Source organism: Molossus molossus, unplaced genomic scaffold (genome assembly GCF_014108415.1).
Source record: "Molossus molossus isolate mMolMol1 unplaced genomic scaffold, mMolMol1.p scaffold_m16_p_5, whole genome shotgun sequence".
NCBI lineage: Eukaryota > Metazoa > Chordata > Mammalia > Chiroptera > Molossidae > Molossus > Molossus molossus.
In genome coordinates, this window is record NW_023425388.1 from 60,283,078 (window position 1) to 60,303,284 (window position 20,207).

The window sequence follows — 20,207 nt, forward strand, 5'->3', positions numbered from 1 at the left end:
AGAGAATGCAGAATGTAACCAAGCAATCTAACTGAGTTACAAATGTATACATAATCTCACTAAAGGGGGTGGGAAAAAGGGTGCTAACATAAGTAACTTTGCAAATGAGTGGAGTAGATGACTAAAGGCAAAATAAATGTACATGAAGTTGTTGCTCGCAGGGATACAGGCTAATCATTCTGATAACACTATTCATGTATACTGGAATTGAACAATTAAATGGTGACAGTGACACCAGGTACCTTCCTGTTGGAGTGGGAGGCTAGGTATAAAGCAAAGGGAGGAGGCTGGACTTATTTGTGTAGAAATGGATTGAACTTGGAGACATCAGTATGAAAAAATGTTTAGCTTAATATAGATACAAATGAGTATAAACAAACATATTGATAAATATGTATATGGATGGGGGTTAGTATACACATATATTTCCATTGGAACAGAAACTCCCCAACACTAAAATGTGAGCTGCACACGGTGATTTCTTTAGAAAGAGCACAGTATGAAAAGGATAGAGAAAAGAGGAACCTGACAAACACTACCTCAGCCAGGCGATCAAGGTCGACACCAACAGTGACAGATCATGTTGAGAGCATGTACGCTTGAAGTAAAGAATGTTAATTTACTTATGTGATGTTCCTCCCCAAAACTCATAACCCCCGTCTAATCATGAGAAAAACATCAGACAATTCCAGCTGAGGAACATGACACAAAATCCCTGACCAGCACTCCTCATAAATATCAAGATCATTGAAAACAAGTCTGAGAAACTGTCAGCCAAAAGGACCCTAAGGAGGCATGACAACTACATGTAATGTGGTGTCCTGGATGGGATCCTGGAACAGAAAAAGGACCTTAGGTAAGGAAATCTGAATAGAGTGTGGATAAATAATATAAATAAATTAATAAAGTAGTAACTTTAGTTAACAATAATAATGTATCAATAGTGACTCATTATTTGTGACAAATGTACCTACTAATATAAGATATTAATAATAGGAGAAAATGGGTGTGGAGTATATGGGTACTCTCTGTATTACCCTTGCAATTTTTATGTAAATCTAAAATTATTCTTCTAAAAAATTTATTAAAAATGAATTATGAGAAAAAGAAAATTTATAAAAACCAAAGATAAGTACAATATTAATTTCAAAACTTTACATAATAATGTTTATTTTACCTTTTATCTATCAAGTTGTAGGGTATAATTGCAACTATTTTGTGATTATAAATACATAATAATTAATTAGAGTATTTTTTTCTGAAAAAAATAACTTCTATTATAATTAGATATCCTTCAATTAACTTTTAATTTATTCTAGTTTATCTATATAGAGCAGAGGTTGGCAAGTTTTTCTGCAAAGGGCCATATGATCTTGTCACAACTACTCCACTCTGCCATTGTAGCCATCATAAACAGTCCGAAATAAATGGGTGTGACTGTGTTTCAGTAAGACTTTATTTACAAAAACAGGCAGCAGCTGGATTTGGCCTGTGGGTCAGAGTTTGCCAACCCTTCACATTTTAAGTTGTTCTTACCTTGTTTGTTTTCTTTGAAAATTTCTTTGAAAATCTTTTTTTTGTTTTTTTTGCAGGTCCCCCCAAATTTTAATGTTTTGAAAAAGGAAGATAAAGAGAAACAAAAAAATTATGGGGAAAATATTTGCAACTAATCTGACAAAGTGTCCCTAACACTATTAAATAAAACACATAAATTGATAAAAAAAAATACTAAGATTAACTGAATAAAGTACCTATTCCTTAACTGGATAAAGGACTTGAATAGATAATTCACTATGAAAATATACATGCACATATGTGTATTCACACACATATATGTATATATGGAAAAATAGTTGTTCAATTCTTAGAAGTAATAAAAATATAAATAAAAATAACAGTATAATTTTTAAACTATTAAACTATAAAAGTGATTTTTCAAATACTTCCTGGCTCTTACAAAGATTTATTGAAAGTGATGCTGCACTGGTTAATTTTATGCGTCAACTTGGTTGGCCAGTGTTCAGATATCTGGTCAAACATTATTCTGAACATTTCCATGAGAATATTTTTGGATAAGAGTTACATTTAAATTTGTAGACTTTGAGTAGAGCAGATTGCGCTTCATAATGTGGTAGGCCTCATGCAACCAGTTGAAGGCCTAAGTAGGACAAAAATCCGACGTCCTCAAGCAAGAGGGAATTCTCTAGCAGACTGCCTTTTGACTTCATCTGAACACTGACTCTTCCTGGTTTTCTAGAAGACTTCCTTTGAACTTGAACTGCAACTCTCCCAAGTCTCCAGCTGGCCAGCCTCATTCATCAGATTTTAGACTCACCAAGCCTCTACAATTGTGTGAGCCAATTCCTTCAAATCTCTTTCTCTCTCTCATTCATATATATATATATATATATAATATATAGATATTATATATATATATATTATAATATATAGATATAATATATATATATTATATATATATATTATATATATATATTATAATATATAGATATAATATCTATATATTATATATATATATATATAATATATATATATATCTCCTATTGTTTCTGTTTCTTTGGAGAACCCTAATATAGGCACTTATATATTGCTAGATACAAAATTTTTGAAAAGTAATTTGGCAGTATGTATTAAGAGTCAATAAATAATTTATACACCTTGACTCGGGAATACCACCTCTGTGAATCTATTCTAAAGAAATGATAACTAGAAGGAAAAGCTATTGGTATATTTATCATAGCATTATTTATAATAGTTAAACCAACCAATCAACCAACCAGCCAACCAACAAAATATGTAAATATTCAATAGTAGGACAACAGTTAGTTAAATTATGGTACAACTACTTAATAAACTATTCCATTAAAATTATGGACATGTAGCCCTGGCCAGTTTGGCTCAGCTGTTGAGCATCGGCCTACAGACCAGAGAGTCCCGGGTTCAGTTCCCGCTAGGGGCAAGTACCACCAAAAAAAAAAATTATGGCCATGTAGTAATATTGAAGATGCTTAATAAATTAAATAAAATAACTGAATGCAAAATTATATCTACAGTGTTGTTATAGCCATATTAAAATATATATGTGTAGGGAGGAAGATGTCTGGGGGAGAAAAGGAGAAATATCTGTAACAAAAATTAATTAATTAAAAATTAAAATAAAATAACATATATGTGGATGAGAGCAAAAAATTATTAGGGTTATTTATGAATAAGATGGGTTCTATGTGATTTTGCACCCCCTCATGCTAGGCTTTCTATAATATTTGTATTTTGCATTTACTTTATTTTTTATTTTATGTTATTTTGAGGGGGGTCAATCCTCACCCGAGGATATTTTTCCACTGATTTTTAGATAGAGTGGAAGGGAGGGAGGGAAGGAGAGAGAGCGAAACATCGATGTGAGAGAGACACAGTGATTGGTTGCCTCCTGCATGCGCCTGGACGGGATCCGGGGAAGGAACCTGCAACCCAGGTCTGTGTCCTTGATTGGAATCAAGCCTGTGACCCTTCAGTCTGTGGGCAACTCTCCAACTGCTGAGACAAACTGGCCAGGGCTATTTTATTATTATTATTTATTCTATTATTTTTTATTATTTTTTAAATTTTCAGATTGAGTGGGAGGGAGAGGGAAAGGGAGAGAGGAGAAACATCAATGTGAGAGAGACACATCGACTAGTTGCCTCCTGCAGGGCCTGGACCAGGGCCAGGACCGAACCACAACTGAGGTACGTGCCCTTGACCGGAATAGAACCCACAACCCTTTGTTCTGAGGGCCGGCGCTCTAACTGCTGAGCCAAACTGGCCAGGGCTACTTTATTATTTTTTTAAAGGAATAAAGGAGGGAAGGGAGAGAAGGAGGGAGGGAAGAAGTGAGAGAGGGACCGAGGGAGTGAGAGGGGTCAGGGGAGAGATTGAGGGAACCTCCCAGTTGCAGGTATTTTGGACACTGTTTTGGTGGTGAGCACAGTGGTGCCTCCTACCCTACCTGCCCCGTCTTGCAATCCTGCCTGTGGAGTTCAGGCTCTGGGCGCAGCTCCCTCCAGGAAGGAAGTGAACACGCAGCAGCTCCTGGAGCAGTGGGAAGAGTATGGTCTGGCCCTCCCTGTGCCAGCCTCCTCTCCTTTCACACCTGGGTTCCTCTCCCACCTGTCCCAGTCCTACTACCCTCCAACACCTGCTCACACCTGAGGATTTGATTCATTAGTAAGAGTCTCTCTGTTGTTCTCCCAATAGGATCCAACAAGGCAGGGGGCCAGGGTTAGGCTCAGAAACTTGCCTAGAATTTTAGCCAACTGACAGATGGCTAATGATAAATTCACCTAGTGCTGGCCAGGGGCCACCCGAAGGCCCAGATCTTTCCCACTCAAGGGTGGGGGAGGAAAGAAACCCCTAGATGTTTGCATATGCTTCTCCCTCTGCTGGGGAGCCCTCTCTTTACTTTGCCTAGTTAATTTCTACAGTCTTGAAAGACAGCTAAAGGCATCGCCTCCTGCAGGAAGCCTTCCTAGATACACACCTTCCTGCCAGGCCTGCTCAGCCTGGGAACAGGCAGAGCTGAAACTTAGAAAATATTTGTCAAATGAAAAAAATTACTTGTTTGTGATTGACTTGGCCCTTGGCCTCACATCTCCCCAGGCCCATGATACCATCCACTACATGTACTATCTTTTGAAGATTAGCTTTTTAGATTAAATTTATGTTTCATAGAGAGCAGGAAAAATCCTTCATGCTGTGACAGCCAAAATACACTGCTCAGCTCTCCTGCTGCAGAGAGCATAATTGACTGACACCCCGGTACAGCCCCTCTGCATCCGCCACCACCTTTGCCCAGAGGTCATGCTTCCCCTGGGCTACTCTTAGCCAGTGCCTGAGCACAGTGAGGGTATAATGCAGGCACATTCCAGCAAAACATGGGACTCCTCCAGTGGGTGACACTGGCTTGAGGACATCCTATTGGCCAGTTGGAAACCTTTTCAGACTGGCTGCAGTCTAGGACTCTTCCCACCTAGTTCTCCCTCCTTCCCCCTTTCCCTCCCAGAGGTCGGACCTGTATCTCGGTCTGAGGGTTCTGCTCACCCTCTCTGTTCCTTCCCTGTGGTAGCCAGTCTCTGAGATGGCTCTTAATGACCCCACCCCCCATATTTATGTTGTTTTGTTGTCCCCTCCCACACTGGTCTGTGTGACCAGTAGAATATAGCATATGATCGTATGTTACTTCTGAGATTGGGTTGTAAAAAATACTGAACTCTCTGTGTCTCCAGCTGCCATGCTGCTGAGCAGCTCTAGCCCATGTGGCGAAGAGCGGAAGTCTCCAGCCAGCAGCCCCGTGAGTGAGCCTGGGATCCTTTGGCTGACTGCAGTCCCTGCTGCCACCTTCTAAGGGACAGAACCACCAGCTAAGCCTCTTTAGATGCCGATCCTCAGAAACTGGGCAAAACAATAAATGTGTGTTGTTTTAAGCCACTAAGTTTTGGAGTAATTTGCTATGCAGCAGTAGATAATATAATATACTCCTTTTTTTTTTCTTTCTGAGGCATTTCCTCCAATCTTTTTCGTGCCTCGTCTTGTCATGGCATCAGCTTTTCAGATTATGGAAACAACACAGGTCTTAACAGATGACAGTAAAAACAGCCAAGCCTTATTGAACAAGTAGCAGTAATACACATTTCTAATCACCTATTTTTTAGCTAATCCTCACAACAATCCTATATACTATTGTCGGCCCCATTTTATAGATGAGGAAACCGAGACACAGAGCTGTTCACTCTTCTGAGTGCGGAAAGAGAGCCTAGAAGAGCAAACGGAGCTGTGGTCACCACAGGAGTTCGAATTCTGGCTCAGCCATGTGACCCTACATGGGCCATTTCACTCCTCTGGGCCCCAGTTTCTTCCTGTCCATGATGAAGTTACTGAAATAAGCCATCTCCGAGGTCCCTTTTAAGTATAACAAGGTACCACTAGGATTCCAAGAGTTAGACTAGGAAACTAACATGTAAGAGATAGGATCACACAGATACGTACCCATGGGTACCTACACAAATGTATGTGACCCAAATGTCAACTGGGGTCATCCTTTCTTTGGGGTCTAGAGAGGTTGGATGAAGCCCCACTCCACTTCCTGCTCCCCTAACACTGAGAATTATTTGTGGGAGAGGTGATGCTCTGTGCCACCCCCAAAACCCCAAAGTCCCCAAATCCTCACTTCAGTTTCCTGCCTCATGGCATCTAGGACTTCACCCCGCACAAGACTGTTCTGCTTTTTCCTCTGTCCCCGTGTCAACCCAAATGCGAGACATGGCCTTTTCCTCCTCGATCCCTGACACCATGACCACCCCCATAGGCACCTACCTCAGCAGAACTCTGACCATGGTCTCCAGGTGCAGGTGACCTTTCCCCATGACCTTGTAGGGGCCTCCACGTTCTTGCCCGAGGGCTTTTGCACCTGAATCCCACTTTGGCTTTACGACACCTCTGTGAAGAAGAGTTACTGGGATCATTCACCCTTTTTCCAGGTGATACTGAGGCTCAACTAGGTGAAGCCATTTACTCGGTGGCCTATGTTAAGTCAGTGAATAGAAGAATGTGGGGAGGGAGCCAGGCTAGGCTTGTCAGTGGGCAGCCAGAGTCGTCCTTGCACCCCCCAGAGGTTAGGAGATAGCAGTGGCCCCTGCTGTCATGGACCCCATGGAGGCAGGAGGCCAGACAAAGTGACTTCTGCATTTCGGTCACTGAGGTTCTCTGTGAGGGCACTGCTGTGGTTCAGGCAGGTCATGGAGATCCCAGAGCCGGAACGTTCTCACTGCCGTGTGACCTTGGGCAGCTGCACCCTGCTCTGTGCCTCGGTTTCTTCATCTGTGAAATGAGGTTGGACTAGTCAGTCATGTGGTTCGGAAGTCATTCCAACTCTGACGATGCTGAACTCTGAGTTCTGCCTGGGTGGGTCCCTGATTCCGGACGGTGCTGGCACAATGAGCGTTTTGGGCCAGAACGACTGTGACCCAGGTGCCAAGAGGAACAAGGAAGTAAGGAAATAGTTCAAATTCAGTTTTAATCTGGACTTCTCTGAGAACTGGGAGGGGAATGGGGTACAGGGAGTGGGGGCTGTCTTAGCTCCTGTGTAATGGACAGAGAGGAGGTGGCTGTGAGCTTCGGACTCTGGGCCAGGAAGAGAAAATGGAATCAGCTGCCCTGGCGTCCTGGCAGAGGAGATTCCTTAGGGGGGCACCTCACCAGTGTCCACGGGCCCCAAGGAGCTCCATCCCCGCTCCCCACCAGGATGAGTGAGAGGAGCAGGACCAGGGCAGTGGCTGATGAAAGGGATGTCCAGCGGGAAGACGGGGCAGGGAAGCTCTGCGTCCTCAGTGCCCAGAGCTTTCTGACCATCCCAGGCCCGCGCCATCTGCGGCCCCTTCCCCCAGGTGTGAGAGCAGAGCAGGTGCCTCCCCCAGCGGTGGCCTTCGTGCCCCTGGCCCTGCAGGACTCCTCTGGTGCGGCGCAGAGCCACAGCCGTCGCTCGGCCCCCCGGACAGGGCCACATCTCCTCCTGACTGGTTCTCCTGGGGTCAGCCTGGAATTGCTCCGAAGCCCGGCCCACGGAAGTCTGGCTCCTCTGCCTTCCTGTTTCCCACATCTTTCCTGTCCCCACTGCCCTCCAGGACTGAGCCCTCCCAAGTCTCCTGCCCACGCCTGATCTCGGGCCCCTGCCTGTCTCTCCTCTTCCTTGTCGTGTCCCCCCTTTCCTCCCTCCTCCCCTTCCTTAGCGCCTCAGCCACCACTGGCCTCTGTGCCCATTGCTAAGATGGCCACCCACGACGACCCCTTGGTCCTCAGAGAATTTAAAACTTATGAAAGATTCGTGGCCAGGATGAGTGAAAAAGGTGAAGGAATTAAGAAGTAAAGCCTGGCCCTGGCCGGTTTGGCTCAGTGGTTGGAGCGTCGGCCTGCGGTCCAGAGAGACCCGGGTTCGGTTCCCGCTAAGGGCACATACCTCGGTTGCAGTTTGTCCCCGGCCCTGGTTGGTCGTGCGGGTGGCAGCCGCTCGATGTGTCCCTTCACATCGATGTTTCTCTCTCTCTCTCTCTCTCTTCCTCCCCCTCCCTCCTGCTCTATCTGAACAAAAAATGGAAAAATGTCCTCGGGTGAGGATGAAAAAAAAAAAAGAAGAAGTAAAGCTTGGCCCAGCCGGTGAGGCTCAGTGGATTGAGCGCCCATGGACTGAGAGGTCCTGGTTCGATTCCCGGTCAGAGCAGGTGCCCGGGTTGCAGGTTCGATCTGATTGATGTTGATGTTGATCTCTCATTGATGTTTCTCTCTCTCTCTCCCTTTCCCTTTCTCTCTCTCTAAAATCAATTAAAACATTTAAAAAAAAAGAATTAAAGATTGGTAATTACAAAATAGTCACGGGATGTCAAGCACAGCATAGGGAATTGTAGTCAATAATATTGTAGTAACTATGTATGGTGCCAAGTGGGTACTTGAATTATCGGGGGTACCTTGTAAAGTCTTTGATTGTCTAATCAATATGCTATACACCTGAGACTAATATAAAATAATATTGAATGTCAACTGTAATTAAAAAATAAAATTTAAATAAAAGATCAATGTTTCCTAAAGCCCATAATTCTGGAGTTGGAAGGTGCTCTTGGGAGGTAACAAGGAGCCTATCGGTCACTTTGGCTAGCCCAGGAGCCAAGAGCCAGGTCTTGTCAATACCCAGCTTCTGAGGGAGTGATTCCTGCTAACCAAACCCATGAGGACAACTGATATATAAACCAGAATGCAGTGTATTAGCCGCAAATATAAGATAAAACTCCCCAGATGGCTGAATGCGTGATACCTATTGATTGATTCTTCCGTATTCCAGTCTACTAGTGTTCGGGCTGGGGGCTGTCTGTTTGTGAAGATTAGATGACAGGGTGTCCCCTTCACAACTTCTGGGTATCTGAAGACTCAAATTAGGTAGCTTGGTGAGTCTGGAGCCAGAATTAGGGGGAGGAGAGCGGAAGGCCACATTTCCCAACACAGAACACTCTTGCATGAACACGAAAGGGATTCTTAAAGCCACGTCCCTTTGGAGAAGGCTGCTCCTTCACCTCCTGGAAACCACAGTGCGTGTTGGCCTATTCAAGGCTCTGAAGTGAAGACAGCTTTATCAGAACTTTACCAAGTCTCTGTGACCTCAAAACCGTTTCCCCTATTCCCGACCACTGTCGGATGGCTCCCGGGATGGTTTCTGGGGAAGTGGGGAGTTGTGTTCCTGTACTCAGGGCCTCTCCCCACCCAGGTCAGCCTCCTGGGCCCCCTTGCTTGTTTTCCTTGGTGACTGGCCTCTGCTGGCAAATTCTTTATCAGCGTTATTTGCACTGTGCTGGCACCAAAAGGCTTTCTCCACCCTGATGTCAGCTGGAGAAGCTTTTTTGTGTTTAAGAGGAGAGTGCTGTTTGGAAGAACAGGATGAAGAAGTTTGAGATAGAAAACCATCGATTGTGGTTGCACTGAGCTCATAAAGGAGCAGATGTCCTTGAGGGAGGTAGGAACACAGGCAGGCACCTGCACCTGCTTGGGGATGAGATCTGGGAAGACTAGGATTGCTCTGATTATACCGTGAACAGAATCTGAGTGTCAGGGTGACCTTAGAGGGGTAAGGAGAAGCCGTGGGAAAGGAGAGGAAGCTGGATTTAACAAATAAAAATAGAGAATATCTAGTAACATTTGAATTTCACATAAACAATGGATAATTTTTTACTATAACATAGCCCATACAATACTGGGGACATACTTATGCTACAAGTTTATTTGTTGTCTGCACGGAATTCTAACCCATGCAGCAGCGAGAGGGGGAGGCCCAGGCGGCTGAGCGAGGGGAGCTGGGGGAGGTGGAAAGACTACCTGCTGCTCTGTGACATTTGGCTCCGAGCAGGCCAGGGGCTCTGGGCTGCCTTGCCCCACCCACCCCTGAGCCACGTGCTCTCTGGTTTGCTGACACCAATCCTCTTTGCACTCATCTGACACTGCCTTTCTCTTAGGAAGAGTCAGTATCCCTCTGGTTTGGGAAGCAGACAGAGCTGGGTTCAAATGTGTGCCAGTCAGCCTGCTGCATGGTCTTGGCTCAGCCCCTTACCCCACTCTTCGGAAAAGCCCCCGGTCCTTGAAATGGCGATAAGACCTACATCTATATTCCTCAGTGTCCTTCTCCAGCCACCTGCCTCAGCATCACTGGGGGGAACAGGTAAAAGTGCGATCTAGCTGAGGCTTGGCGGAGGGCAGACTCTGGAGCCAACACTGAAATCAGCTCCCTGCAGGAGATGCTTATGCCCATAGAACTGGAAAACCGAAGGATCTAAAGATCTGACTCTTACCCAGCTTTCCAGCCTCATTTTACTCATCCCTCCCCTCGGCCCCAATCCCTCTGGCCTTCAGACCCTTGACTAGGCAAAGTTTCTGTCCGCGTTGGGGCCTTAGCTCACGCCACTCCCCTGCTGACCGCTGGCTTGCCCCACCTCCACCTAGTGCTCCTCCTTCAGCCCAGCTCACGCTTCCTTCTACTTGCCCCATCCGCCCCAACTAAAGTACATGCCTTGCTGTTCCTCCCTGGACACTCCCCACTTTTTCTTCACAGCACTTACAATTATGATTATTTGTTTGCCTTTCTGCTTCCTGATCAGGCGGATGATGAGCAGTCTTGCTCGTCACTACCGTTCTAGCCCCATACCTGGCACATATGGGTGCTCAATAAACATTTTACAATGAAAGCCTCCGTGTTTATTTTTCTCATCTATAAAACAGGATCACATCTACTTCAGAAAGTTCCACTATATAAAACACTTATACAACTCAAGACCAGGAAGACAAACAATTTAATGAAAAACGGGCAAAGGACCTGAAAAGACATTTCTCCAAAGAGGACATACAGATGGCCAAAAAACACTAAAAAATGGTCAACGTTGCTAATCATCAGAGAAATGGAAATTAAATGACTGTGAGGTATCTCACACCTGCCAGAATGGCTGCCATCAATAAATCAACAAACAACAAGCGCTAGAGAGGGTGTGGAGAGAAGGGGACTTGAGTACACTGCTGTTGGGAATGCAGACTGGTGCAGTCACCATGGAAAACAGTATAAGTTACTGTTAAAAAAGTTAAAAATGGGACTGCCATTGACCCAGTGATCCTACTTCTGGGAATATATCCTAAGAATCCCAAAACACAAGTCAGAAAGAATATATGTACCCTTATGTTCATAGCAGCATTATTCATAATAGTTTACATCTGGAAACAACCCAAGTGTCCATCAGCAGATGAGTGGATAAAAAAGCTATGGTACTTCTATATAATGGAATACTATGTGACTGTAAAAAAGAAGGATCTCTTACCCCTTGGTACAGCATTGATGGACCTGGAGATTATTATGCTAAGTGAAATAAGCCAGTCAGAGGACAAAGATCACATGATCTCACTTATATGTGGGATCTAATGAACAAAATAAACTGACGAACAAAATAGGTCCAGAGGCATGGATACATGGAACAGACTGACAGATCTCGGGGGGGGGAGGGGACAATGGGGTGGGTGAAGGGGCGGGGGGAGACAATGGGGTGGGTGAAGGGCAGAGGTTTGTGTGGCCTGGGGCTGCCTGCTGGAGGGACATGTTTGTCCAGGAGCTGGTCAAGGCCCAGAGAACCCAGAGGACATGTGGCTGGCAATGCACAGTGCATGAGGCTGGCTTCTCTCCGCTCAAACAGAAGGGAGGGCTGCAGGCTGCACACGAAGCCTAGGCGAATGTGATCCCAGCCGACTCTCAGCCAGCCTTCATGGGCAACCTAGCTTAGCCATGGCAAAGATGACCTGGGCAGACTCCTCTTACCCCACCAGACCAGGGGCTGCCCAAGACAGGTGGCTAGGTCTTTCTTAGCCACCTCTGGTTGTCTTCCCCGCACCCTGCACAGAACTAGGCACACAGTGGGCACACATTTATAAGTATTGAATAAATCTATGGATTAATTAATAGCAAAATGGCCTGACATGGTGGCCTCAGTCCTGGGTGTGGGAGTGTATGTATGTGTGCGTGTGCCACACTTTAATGGCCAGAGAGCTGGAGAGAGGATGACTTCAGAAAAGGCAGTGGAAGGTGAGGGTCTGGAAACCTGAGAGTGGAGAGTGGTTAAGGATCTGAGCAGAGACAGGGCTGCCAGCCCTGACTTGGGGATGACATGGGGGCTGCCTTCAAACTTCGGAAGTGCTGTCCAGGGAGGAGGGAGGAGGAGGTTACCAGCATGATAAGTCAGAGCTTGTTAAACATAAATAAAAATGTACTGTCAAAATCCAGCGCAAAAGGTAGTGAGTTTTCCGTCACAAGGGCTCAGCCAGGACTGGGCAGTTCTTAGTGAGACTACTATAGACTAGTCTATCTCAAGCTTTGTTTTTTAAAACTACAACCTACGTAAAAATACATCTCATGTTGCAGTCCTCTGAAGCGCACACACACACACACACACACACACACACACACACACAGCTGGCCCACTCCCGGGAGAGCATTGTACTAGTTGGCCTGAAGGCCCCATCTGGCCTGGGTTCTGTAGTTGTCTTCTCAAGGAGTTCAAACTTCTGTTAATACTCACTAGAGAAAAACTCATTTAGGAAGATAAATCTTTAATTAAAAAATCTACAAAAGGTTTTCTCTTCTTTATAAAATATTAATTTTGGAAGTACCGACAAGTGAAAATAGTAAAAGTCATCCAGCACTTAGAGAATACCAATGTTAACATTCAGATATATTGTACTCTAGGCTTTTGTTTTATTTCATTGTATATAGCTCTTAAAAATTTTGGGATCACATTGCACAAATCACTTTATAAACATTTTATTTCACAGTATTTTATTAACTTTTTCCTGATTACTATTCTTCCTGATTACAAGATCATTTAAAATGAATGCATTATATTCCATTATGCATTCATAGGAACTTAACCAAATTCCAGTAGTTATCCATTAGGTATTTTCTAGTTGTTGTGTTTTTTTATCATTTTTTTTTTATCCTCATCCAAGGATATTTTCCACTTATCTTTAGACAGATTGAGAGGGAGAGAGGGAAAGAGAGAGACACACAGAGAGAGGGAGAAACATCGATACAAGAGAGACACATCGACTGGTTGCCTCCCATGCGACCCTGACTGGGCTGGGGATGAACCCGCAATGGAGGTACATGCCCTTGGCCAGAGTCAAACCTCTTTGGTCCGCGAGCCGATGCTCTGACTGCTGAGCCAAACCGGCCAGGGCGGCAGTTTCTAGTTTTTTATGTACATGTCTTTGAATACCTGGCCTGTGATTTCTTTCTTTCTCTTTTATTTGTTAATCCTCACCTTTCCATATATTTTTTTACAGAAAGTGGAAGGGAGGAGGGAGGAGGAGAGAGAGAGAAACATCGATATGAGAGAGACACATCAATTAGTTGTCTCCTGAACATGACCTGACTGGGGTGTGGGATGGAACCTGCAACCCAGGTATGTGCCCTTTACTGGAAATCGAACCCATGAGCCTCTGGGCGAGGGCCAACGCTCTAACTATTTAGCCACACCAGCCAGGGCTGGCCTGTGATTTCTTTTGGATAAATTCCTAGAAGTGAATTTCGAAGAGTGGAGGTAAAATCTTCAGATGTTCATTGTGTTAACAAATTACTTTCCAGAGATGTACCAATTTATATCCCAAGAGCAATTGTGAATATCCATTTCTCCATATGCTCATCAATCCTGGGTATTATCATTTATTTCAAATCTTTACAAATGTGATTTTTTTTTTTTAAATGGCATCTTGTTTTGGTATCTTGAAATACTAGTGGGATTGAAAACTTCAGTGTATTGCTTTGTTTGTTCGTGTCCTTTGCTTCCATTTTTATTTTATTTTAAAGTGTTATTATTACTTTGTAAGAACTCTTTATATAATTAAGAATATCATATTTTTCAAATATGTTGCAAATATTTTTCTTGAGAAATTTAAGACTGTCTTTCAAGTTAACATGCTTTTTTGTTTTAACACATAGGGTTAACCTTTGTTTCAAATATTGCCAAATGTATTCAAAAGCCAAAAATGATAATGTTTGGATTTTGCATGTTATTCTTCCCTCCTCCTCGCTGCCCTCGGCCTCCTCCCTTTCCCTGATGCGCACTCCAGAAGCAGATAATCGTTTCTTCAGGTAGTGAGGCTTGTGTCATGTGTCTACCTTTTATTTTCTCTGCCAATTTCCAGGTCATAGTCAGGTTACAACCATATCGTTCAACAGAAAGGTCATGGAAAAACAGCCAATGTGGATATTCTACATCGTGGATCACCCATCTGTATGATCCAAAGCTGCATCCCAAAGACTGGCATCCACCGTGCCCTTGTGGGACACACAGGGGTGGCCTGATCTCCTCCTGGTGCCGCACCCCATCCCCGAGGGGCTTCTCAGGAAGATTCCAGGGAGGAAAACCCTTCGCAGCCCTGCTTCTTGGGCAGGGCACAGCCATTCCTCATCCCGGACAGGTCCTCGCAGGGGCCCTGGACTCCCTCCTGCCTTTCCTGCCTTGACCTCGCCACCAACACACCCTCTTTCACTCTGTGAAGAAACTACGGGCTCTTTCAGCTTTGGGGAAAATTGAGTAACAAGAGTGAAAAAGACAGACCTGCATTCTAATTCTGGCTCAGGCCACTGTTAGCTTCGAAATCCTGGACAAGTTACTTAACCTCTAAACTTAGCACCTGAGTGCCTCCTGGGAGGAGGAAGTGGGGGTGACCGGCTGTGGCTGTTCCCGCAGAAAGCTCCGTTTCTCTGAAGTCACACTGTCACATTCTGGCTCCCACCCGCCTTCTCTCTCACTTCCCTCCATGAACTCAAAGTCCTCTCTTCCAGGTAGAAAACACACACCCACCTCCAGGAAACCCCCAAACATAAGCACCCTCTGCGCAAAGCACCCCCCCACACACACACCCCCCATCACAGTGAGATGGGAGATGTTGCTTCCTTTTTTAAAATATAATTTCTTTATTGATTTTAGAGAGAGAGGAAAGGAGAGGGAGAGAGAAATAGAAACATCGATGAGAGAGAGCATCGATTGGCCGCCTCCTGCATGCCCCACACTGGAGTTCGGGCCCACAACCTGGGCATGTGCCCTGACCGGGAATTGAACCAGCGACCTCTTGGTGCACCGGTCGACGCTCAGCCACTGAGCCACACCAGCCGGGCAATGTTGCTTCTTTCAAAGCAGACCCAAGAGCTTTTCTCTGCAATTTTCTTTTTTTCTGAGGTCCCCTCACCCCAGGCAGGCATTCTGGATTCCAACCAGGTACCCAGAGGATCTCACCCACAGTCAAGGGAATTTGGGTGAGTCAGCTACCAGCACTTCTCACATTTCTCATAATGCCACGAAGCTTGGCAGCATTAAACCATCAGCACCCTGACAAAGGGGCTCTGGTTTCATGACCTCATTTATTTATTTTTTAACACCCCTCCACTCCCACCCCTGGGCTACATTCAGAGGGGCTGGACCCGGCTTTGGCCTCAGTCAAAACGACTGCCCTGGCCCCGGGGACTCTGCCCACAATGGCCTTTTCCTGGCATCCAGTAGTTCAAAGTCTGGCCTGGATGCTGAGTGAACCTGTAGATTTCAGCACGCCCCCTGGCCTCCCCACTCTCTCCTCGCCTCCTTCACCCTCCGTGTGCATCCGATGAAATGCCACAGGTCCTGAGAAGGGTAGGGAAGTCACTGTTTTGTAAAACGCATTAGTCATTATACGGAAATACAGACTCACGTCTACGGATCGAATTTAATTTTAATTTTGCCTCTCACTCCTGCCCGCGGCTAGTGAGGAGGCAGGGGTGAGCCTCTAATCAAAGAACAAGAGTTTGGGTTTTCGTGTTGTTACGACTTCAGGCAAAGTGCAGCGATCTCTACCCTGATGGCATGGGTGGGGGAGATCGGTCTTCCCACAGCCGGCGTCCTCCGAAAGCCAGGCCCTTGCATGTGTGGGCCTGCCTCTTGGCAGGGGGGCAAACTAACCAAGGACAGTGGTCTGATGGTCTCAGAGTAACCAGGGGTTTGGCTGCCCAGGCATGTCACAGGGCACCAGACATTCACTGGCTCCCCAGGCAGTAACAGTCATGAAACCTTTTAAACCATTTTAAAAAACCAATCTCACACTTAAATTAGGCTAATAGAATAATTATATGTAGTATAAACTATTATGTAACATATCCCAATATATTAATTATTATACAATATAGTAATTGTTATAATAAGATATTGAAGTCTCATCTGGACTCCCAATATACAGTCAGGTTGTATGCAGGGTCTGCAGGCTTTCACTACTCTGTGAGATAGTCTAGTGTTCGGAATTTTAAGAAGTCCTCAAATCAAATAATGCCCTTCCCGGACCCACCTCATCCTTATGCTTTTTAGTAGGTTAATTCAATACTATTGCTTTTGATTCTCAAAACCTCCTATTCTCAAACATGCTCCTCTCCCCCAGCCTCTAAATCATAGTCCTTGAAGAACTTACTGACTTGCATAATCATTGCATAAAATGATCCTATCTGAGCCCTGGCTGGTGTGGCTCCATGGTTAGAGTGTCATCCTGCTCACTGAAAGGTTCCAGTTTGATTTCCACTCAGGGCACATACCTAGGTTGCTGGTTCAGGTTTAGTTGGGGAGCATATGGGAGGCAGCTGATTGATGTTTCTCTCTCACATCAATGTCTCTCTCTCTCTCCCCCTCCCACCCTCCTCTCTAGAATCACTGAAACATGTCCTCTGGTGAGGATTTTTAAAAATGTATTAAGAGTCCTGGCCAGTTTGGCTCAGCGGTTAGAGCGTTGGCCTGTGGTCCAGAGAGACTCGGGTTCGGTTCCCGCTAAGGGCACGTACCTCGGTTGCAGTTTGTCCCCGGCCCTTGTTGGTCGTGCGGGTGGCAGCCACTCGATGTGTCCCTTTCACATCGATGTTTCCCTCTCTCTCCCTCCCACTCTATCTGAACAAAAAATGAAAAAATGTCCTCAGGTGAGGATAAAAAAAAAAATGCATTAAGAGCTTATCTACATATGATTAACACCTGATGCAGCCAAGTGACCATCTCTAGTTTACAGGACTTGGGTGGAGACAGTAGCCTCCTGAGTCCTACAGCTAGGTCTGGCCCCCATCTCCCTTCCAGAGCTATTCATTCAGCAAGAGTCACAGTGTAACAACCCTACTTCCTTGAGCAAGCCCCTGCACCCGGAACAACCCAGACTCTCGCTCCTAACAACTCTGTGGCTCTCTTTGCATGTCCATTTTCCTGTGGGGTGGGGGAGGATGTAAAGTAACATTTGATGAGAACCTTCTATGTGCTAAGCTAATAGGAAGTATGATTACTAGTCCCATTGTGCTGATGGGGAGACTGAGGTCCGGCTAGGAAGCAGCTTGCCTGCGGTGACTCCAAAGCCCCTGGTCTTGCCCAGGAACTCTGATTTCTGGGGCTCAACAACAGCCCCTCTCACACCTTCCTTCCTGAAAGAGAGCAGCTGGTGATTCCTCCCCAGGCTCAGCTCCTGCACCTGGGGCCAGATCCGGGCAGTCCTTCCTGGATGTGTTATCTCACGGCTAGAGCAGTTTCAAGACCCCAGAAGCTGAACGTTCATTTCAGTGGAAACATCACCTTGCAGTGAATGCTTCCTTATGGGACACAGGTTATTAATTGTCACCCTCTTGCTCTCTTGCTCCCTCACTCGCCCCCCACCCTCGCTGGGCTCCAGGAAGGTGAGTGGGAGACCACGGCTGGGGAGAGAACATTCCAAGCGCACCTGTTGAGGGGGCGGGGCAAGGTGAAAAGTCCCTTTTTTTCCTAGGAAAGGAGAGTCTGGGATTGCGTAGGTGAAAAGGGTGCCTTCGTCCTATTCTTCCCCACCCTTGGAGAGTAGGGGGTGTCTGTTTGAAGGATGGGGAGTTGGAGACAGGCCCTGCTGTGGAATGCCAGAGGACAGGGTGGGGTTAGTTTATTTTTAAATATACTGGCCTGTACCTCTCTCCCTGCCCACCCTATTGTCTTCTCTGGGGTCAGAAGGAAACCAGGAAGTGCATATATCTTCACTCAGCTGTAGCAAGTTTACCTTTGAGCGAGCAGGGCTGAGATCTGGTTGGGGGCTGGGGGTGGTCAGCTCCAGCTGAGGCCTGCTCGCCTCCTCCCCCCACTTCTCTTCAGGCCTCCTGAGTGGAGGGACCGTCTCCGCACAGACTGAGAGTCTGCTGCCTCTCAGCTTCCCGCCTTGGACGCTTGTTTGATCAAGGGATTAGTCCAGCCATTCCCTTTGGTCACCCAGCCTGGCTTGTGACATGGTGATGAGAGGGCAGGCTTTTGGGGACCAAGGCCAGCCCAGGGTGAAGTAGGCTTATCTGCTGGGCTTCCCTGAAAAGGTCATCATTATCGTAATGGCTCAAACATTGACCTTTCTCAAAGTTTCTTCAGAGACATTGTACTGAGTTGGATAAGTGTCCCCTCAAAATTCATGTCACCCAGACCTTCAGAATATGACCTTATTGGAAATAGTCTTTGCATACGTATCAGTTACTGGATTAGCGTGGGTACAACTCCAATGACCCGTGTCCTTAAAAGAAGAGAAACAGCCCTGGCCAGTTGGCTCAGCGGTTAGAGTGTCGGCCCAGGAATGAGAGTCTTGGGTTCGATTCCAGTCAAGGGCACGTATCTCGGTTGCAGTTCAGTCCCTGGCCCTGGTAGGGGTTGTGAAGGGGAAGGGCAACCAATCTATGTGTCTCTCTCCCATTAATGTTTTTTTCTCTCTCTCTCTCTCCCTCCCTCCCTCCTTCCCTCCCACTCTGACTGAAGATAAATGGGGAAAAATATGCTCGTGAGTATTTTAAAAAATAAGAAGAGAAACAGATACAGACACACAGGGGAGAAGATGGCCACATGACGACGGAGGCAGGGGCTGGAGTGATGCACCTGCAAACCAAGGATGCCAGCTACCTGCAGAGGTCGAGGAGGCGAGGAAGGATTCTTCCCTAGAGCCTTTGGAGGGCCCATGTTCCCAACAATAACTGGGTCAGGACTTATAGCCTCCAGAACTGTGAGAGAGAGAGAAAGTTCTGTTGTTTTAGGCCACAAATCTGTGGTACTCTGCTATGGCAGCCCTAGGAAACGAATTCAGAGCCTCTTGGGTTCCCTCATTGGGTTCCTCTATTGACCAACACATACCCAGGCAGCAGGACCACAGACCCAGAGTGTTTGCCACTAAGTGCCCTTTCCCCGTGTCTAGATCCCTCTAGATTGTGACCCTCTGAGGGCATGGGCTGTGTCTTGCTCATATGGCATCTCCTCTGTCAGACACCCAGATTCATGGAGTAAAGTGGGTGTTGGAATGTCAAGCTGACCTTCCGTCTGAGTTCTGATGCCTCCACATTACACAGGGAGTGGAGCTTTCTGGGAGGCCTGGCTCTGCTGCCTTGGCCTTCCCCTCTAGCTTCAGCTGGTTCCTCTCCCCAGAGAGCCAGAGGGGGGAGGAGGGGCCTCACTCCCCAGCTAGGTTTTGCTCCAGGACCATTTGCATTCTCTTCTGCTCTAATCCTCTGGCTAAGTGTCTCTTCCCAGCCCCCTATCTCTTTCAAATTCCTTCTGGATCACTTTCTCTAGAATATTCACCTGGACTGTGTATCAAGGCTCAGGTATTCAAATAGAAAGCCTGGCGGTTGGTCATGGATCGCGGCTGGGAGCCCACCCAGGAAGGCATCCTTGAGTGACTCCACCTGTTTCCCAACCCACCTGCAGAGCCCACAATCTACCCATCATTTTCAGCTTCCCTGGGTAATTGTCTCATTTTACTGTTGGTTTTGCCTCTGTCATTATACTGTCATCATTAGAGTTTTGTTTTCTTAATGTTTTTATTGATTTTTTGTTTGTTTGTTTGACTTTTTTTTTGGTACGTGCCCCTAGTGGGAACCGAACCCAGGACTTTCTGGTCCACAGGCCGACGCTCCAACCGCTGAGCAAAACTGTCTAGGGCTATTGATTTTTTTTTTTTTTTTTTTTTTTTTAGAGAGAGAGGAAGGGAGAAAGAGAAACATCAATGTGAGAGAGAAACATTGATTGGCTGCCTCCTGCACACCCCCTACTAGGGATCGAGCCCGAAACCTGGGCATGTGCCCTGACTGGGAATGGAACCAGGACCTC